Raw genomic sequence first — 6,355 nt, forward strand, 5'->3', positions numbered from 1 at the left:
GGACGATCGGGGATCTGTGTAGCATTTGGGGTAGTCTTCTTTTATTTTGGTTCCGTAGTCGGACCTTGAGTGTAATCTGGATGATGGATGTTTATTTATGTATTGTGTGAAGTGGCGACTGTAAGCCAACTATGTATCTCTTTCCCTTATGTATTTCATGGGTTGTGTGAAGATTACCTCACTTGCGACATTGCTTTCAATGCGGTTATGCCTCTAAGTCGTGCTTCGACACGTGGGAGATATAGCCGCATCGAGGGCGTTACAAGTTGGTAATCAGAGCCTTCCCCGACTTAGGAGCCCCTGCTTGATTGTTTGCTGGCGTTGTTGAGTCTAGAACAAAAATGTTGAGTCTTAGGATTATATATATCGGAGAGTAGGATTCTTTTTACTCCCCAGTCCCTTCGTCGCTCTAGTGAGGTCTCCTGACGTAGAAGTTTTGACTCTCCTCTCCTCAAATTTCACTAAAAAAAATTTAGGATCACGCGGGTATCTTGGAATCGTTCCGATGGTTTTATGACGAGAACATTGTTCTTGGTGCCTCCTGACATTTAGGGGTTGTGGCAGTATCCCGGGGAGTTGAGCTCCGAGGTGTTGTCGTCACAATTTTATCGTTGCAGTTCTGGAATACCTGAGAGTTGCCGATATCGAAAATCTCTTTTGTACAGTTGTTGGTGAGATAACCCCGATAACCCAGTACTGGGGCGAGATCGGGAGTATTGCCATGACTCGTATAACGGATGCTTTTCAAAGGTCGAGGTACACGATTTCCGAAGGTTTCTTGGTTATGTGTTGACGGATGGATACAGCTGGATCTAGGTATTGTTAGTTTGGGTGATATATTTTGTGTCCCCTGTATCCCCAACACCAGATTGCATAACCAGAAAGTTTCGGGAGTTTATAGGTGGGATTCAAGTAGCTCCTAGCATTTCTTCCCGCAGATATTTGGTTTGTGATTGGGTAATCCTTACCACTTATTTGTTCCAGTCGTACCTTGTTATTTTTTTTCTCATCAACCCTTTATCAAGTGGCTTCTCACCTTAATGGACGTGTGATGTTAACTTTGGAATTCATTCGTTCATCCTTGTTCGAATGTTTATTATGAAGACTATATGTTGCAATTTCTATCCGTTGATTCAACTTGACTATCTGTCTATCAAGTGCTAACGGATGTCACCCTCTTCAGGATGGCTCCGCCAACGCGTCTGAATCCGGAACACACTGATGGGAGTCAGTCGAACCCTCCACCTCCACCTCCGCCTCCGGAGGCATGGCAGGCTATCATGGTAGCCACCAATGCCAATGCTCAGATGATTTTGCAACTCTTGCAAGAACGTACCCAAGGGCAAGGCAATCAAGGAAATCAAGGCCAAGGCAACAACCAGCCGCACTTTGCTACCCTCAATCAGTTCCTCGCTAATCAGCCGAAGTCTTTTAGTTTCTTTGTCGAGGCCACAGACGCCGACGATTGGCTTGTGGACATCTGCAAACATTTTGAATGTAGCAATGTCAGACCTGAGGACTTTGTCAAGTTTGCTTCGTTTCAACTCAAGGACCAAGCTGCTGAGTGGTACCAGCAATACAAAGATTCCAGAGGAGGTCGTGTCATTACCTGGGATGAGTTCCGCCGAGACTTCAGAGCTCACCACATTCCGAAAAGTGTTGTTGAGAGCAAGCGTGAGGAGTTTCGCAATCTCAAGCAAGGCAACATGTCTGTGTATCAATACAATATCCAGTTCCAGAAACTCGCTCGCTTTGCTAAGCAAGACGTCCCTGATGAAAAGAGTATGATCTATCAATTCAGAGGTGGACTCAGAGAAGATCTGCAATTAGCTCTCGTGCTTTTTGAGCCAGAAAAGTATGATGAATTCTACAACATGGGACTGAAGCAAGAAGCTGCCCAGCTCAAATGTGAGGCTTCTAAGAAGAGAATCAGGGATGCAGTTCAGTCTTCTTCTTCCTCTCAAGTGGCAGCTAAGCAGCAGAAGTTCTACCTTCCACCTCCTCCGTTTCGTCAGCCTTATCAGCAGAAGAACTCAGGTGGTCGTGGATCTTCCCACCCGCCCAACCCTGGCTATCAGAACAAGTCTAATTCTGAAGCTCCAAGGTCAAATGCTCCTTATCAACGTCCGCTCTCAGAGGTGACTTGCCACAAGTGTCAGCAGAAAGGTCACTGTGCGAACAAATGCTTCAACCAAAGGCGCCTTCCGCCTCCTCCTCTTGTGAGATCTTCCAGCAATGCAGTGGTCAAGCATAATCCAAAGTCTGCAAAGGTGAATATGATGAATGCAGCTCAAGCGGAGGAATCTACTGACGTGATAATGGGTAATCTCTCAGTTAATGATATTCCTGCAAAAGTCTTATTTGATACTGGTGCATCGCATTCTTTCATGTCATATCCTTTTGCATCGAATCACAATTTTGACACAGAGGAATTACCTAAAGCTTTGCAAGTTATTTCTCTGGCTAAGCGTTTGAGCTCTAGCATGATGGTTCCCAATGTCGGTATCGAGATGGGCGACTATAGATTTCTGGCTAAACCAATTGTCCTTGGTGACTCGGATATTGATCTTATTCTCGGGATGGACTGGCTTTCTCAGCACAAAGCTCAGCTTGATTGTGCTGCCAGGGAAATTCAATTGACTCACTCTTCTAATGATGTGATCATCTATGCCGCTCGTGATGAAACCATTCGGTTGTTTTCTCTCAATGAGAAGGGCGAGTTGGATGCTATCTCTCAGATTCCAGTCATTTGTGAGTATCAAGATGTCTTTCCAGAAGAGCTTCCAGGAATGCCTCCTCACTGGCCAGTTGAATTCGTTATCGATCTTGAGCCTGGCACTGAACCCGTTTGCAAGCGTCCATACAAGCTTGGACCTAATGAGCTGAAGGAATTGAAGAAGCAGCTCGATGAACAAGAGCGTCTGGGTTTGATCAGACCGAGTTCATCTCCTTGGGGTTGTGGTGTTCTTTTTGTTCAGAAGAAGGATGGCACGGACCGACTGTGCGTCGATTACCGTCCATTGAATAAGAAGACAATCTAGAACAAGTATCCAGTTCCCAACATCAATGAGCTTTTCGAGCAACTCAAAGGTGCTAAAGTGTTCTCCAAGCTTGACCTTCGTATGGGTTATCATCAAATTCGCATTCGTGAACAAGATATTCCCAAGACAGCATTCAGAACAAGCTTTGGTTCTTATGAATATACTGTCATGTCTTTCGGCCTTGTCAATGCTCCTCCAACATTCTCTCGGATGATGAACTTCATCTTCAACCCCTACACCAATGAATTCGTCTTGGTCTATCTTGATGATATTTTGGTCATCTCCAAGAATAAGAAGGATCATGCCAAACATTTGCGATTGGTGCTCGACAAGCTCAGAGAGGATCAATTCTATGCGAAGTTTTCCAAATGTGAATTTTGGCTTGATGAAGTTCTTTACCTTGGTCACATCATCTCCGCCAAGGGCATCGCTGTTAATCCCGAGAAGGTGTCCGCAGTTGTGAATTGGGAACCTCCTCAGAATGTCAAGCAGCTTCGCAGTTTTCTTGGTCTTGCAAGCTATTGCCGAAGATTCGTTGAGAACTTCTTTAAGATTGCAAAGCCTCTTTCCAACCTCCTCCAGAAGCATGTGAAGTATGTCTGGTCTCCTGAGTGTGACGTTGCTTTCAATACTCTCAAAGAGAAACTCGTCACAGCTCCTGTCTTGACTCCTCCTGATGAATCCAAGCCATTCGAAGTTTTCTGTGATGCTTCTCTTCAAGGTCTCGGTGCTGTGTTAATGCAAGAGAAGAGAGTTGTGGCCTATACCTCTCGTCAGCTGAAGCCCAACGAAAAGAACTACCCCACTCACGATCTTGAGTTGGCGGCAGTTGTCCATGCATTGATAACATGGAGACATCTCTTGTTGGGAAGGAAAGTGGACATTTTCACCGATCACAAGAGTCTCAAGTATATCTTCACTCAACCCAACCTCAACCTCAGGCAAACTCGATGGGTCGAAATGATTCAAGAGTACAACCCAAGTATTGAATATACTCCGGGCAAGGCCAATGTCATTGCAGATGCTTTGAGCAGGAAGGCTTACTGCAACAGTTTAATCCTCAAGCCCTTCCAACCGGATCTTTGTGAAGCTTTCTGCAAGCTGAATCTTCAAGTTGTTCCTCAAGGCTTTCTTGCCAACCTCATAGTCTCTCCTACTTTGGAAGACCAGATTCGTTAGGCTCAACTCCTATATACCATGGTGAGAAAGGTGAAACGTGGTATCGACAAGGGCATTTCCAAATACAAGTGCTTCCACATTGATGAAAAAGATACTCTTTTCTTCGAGGACCGGATTGTGGTTCCAAAGGGTGATCTACGTAAAGTCATTATGAACGAGGCACACAATTCGCTTCTATCCATCCATCCTGGAAGTACAAAGATGTACCATGACCTCAAGCAGTCATATTGGTGGACTCGAATGAAGCGAGAAATTGCTCAATTCGTGAATGAGTGTGATGTCTGCAGAAGAGTGAAAGCAGAACACCAACGACCAGCTGGTCTCCTCCAACCTCTTGCTATTCCGGAATGGAAGTTTGATCATATCAAAATGGACTTTGTGACTGGATTTCCTAAGTCCAAGCGTGGAAATGATGCTATCTTCATTGTCATTGATAAGCTTACTAAAGTGGCTCATTTTCTTCCTATCAAAGAATCCATCACAGCAGCTCAGTTGGCAGAACTATACACCTCCAGGATTGTCTCCTTGCACGGCATTCCAGAAGTGATCTCTTTAGACCGTGGCAGCATCTTTACCTCCAAGTTCTGGGATTCTTTTCAGAAGGCCATGGGCACCAACATTCGTTTCAGCACAGCTTTCCATCCTCAAACAAGTGGCCAAGTCGAGCGAGTCAATCAAATCCTTGAAGATATGCTCAGGGCTTGTGTCATTTCCTTCGGTATGAAATGGGAAGATTGTCTTCCATATGCCGAGTTCTCCTACAACAACAGCTTCCAAGCGAGTTCGGGCAAGGCCCCATTCGAAATTCTCTATGGCAGAAAGTGCCGTACTCCTCTCAATTGGTCCGAGACAGGTGAACGCCAACTTCTTGGCAACGACTTGATCACAAAAGCCGAAGAAATGTCCAAAGTCATTCGTGAGAATCTCAAAGCCGCGCAATCGCGCCAGAAGAGCTATTATGATGACAAGCACCGTGATGTGGCTTTTGAAATCGAAGACCATGTCTACCTCTGTGTCTCTCCAATGAAAGGCACTCGTCGCTTCGGTATTAAAGGGAAGCTTGCCCCTAGATACGTGGGTCCTTTCAAGATCATTGGGAAAAGAGGCGACCTCAGCTATCAACTTGAGCTTCCCTCAAACTTCGCAAATGTGCACGATGTGTTTCACGTGTCACAGCTTCGCAAGTGCTTCAAGACTCCTGAGCGCACCATCAACTTCGAAGAAATTGACCCCCAAGAAGATCTCTCTTATCATGAGCACCCCATTGCTATTCTTGAAGAAACTGAGCGCAAGACTCGCAACAAGTCAATCAAATTCCTGAAAGTGAAGTGGTCACACCATTCCGACCGAGAAGCCACCTCGGAGCGCGAGGATCACCTCCGTTCCGAATATCCGGAGTTCTTTCAGTCCTAGATCTCCGGACGAGATCCTCTTGTAGTGGTGGAGTGTTGTAACACCCCGGATGTAACTTTCCATCTTTGTAACTCCAACTCTTGCCATTTTCGGCATTGTGATATGATATTCCCTCCGTGGTTGGATTTTTGTCTTTCGTTTTTGCATTTTGTCCATGTCATGCATCTCATATCATGTCATCATGTGCATTGCATTTGCATACGTGTTCGTCTCATGATTCCGAGCATTTTCCCCGTTGTCCGTTTTGCAATCCGGCACTCCTATGTCCCCCGGCGTCCCCTTTTACATTTTTCCGTGAGCGGGTACTAAACTTTCTCGGAATGGACCGAGGTTTGTCAAGTGGCCTTGGTACACCACCGGTAGACCACCTGTCAAGTTTCGGGTCATTTGGAGCTCGTTTGGTACTCCAACAGTTAACCGCACTCTTGCAAAGGCCTCTTTTAAGTTGCAGCCAAACACCCCTCCAAAACAGCCCAATAACCCATCTAAGTCACTTCCATGCTCTCCGTCGTCGGATCACGATCGTGTGGGCGAAAACCGCACCTCATTTGGACACTCCTAGCTCCCTCTACCTCTATATATAGACCCCTTCCCCGAAATTCCGGATGAAACCCTAGACGATTTCCCCTCCGCCGCCACCGGACACGTCCGGCCGAAGCCGGACACGTCCGGGTCGCCCCGCCGCCGCCACGTGGCACGCCGCCACTCGCCCGCGCCCGCGC

Source organism: Triticum dicoccoides, chromosome 4B (assembly GCF_002162155.2).
Source record: "Triticum dicoccoides isolate Atlit2015 ecotype Zavitan chromosome 4B, WEW_v2.0, whole genome shotgun sequence".
Lineage (NCBI taxonomy): Eukaryota > Viridiplantae > Streptophyta > Magnoliopsida > Poales > Poaceae > Triticum > Triticum dicoccoides.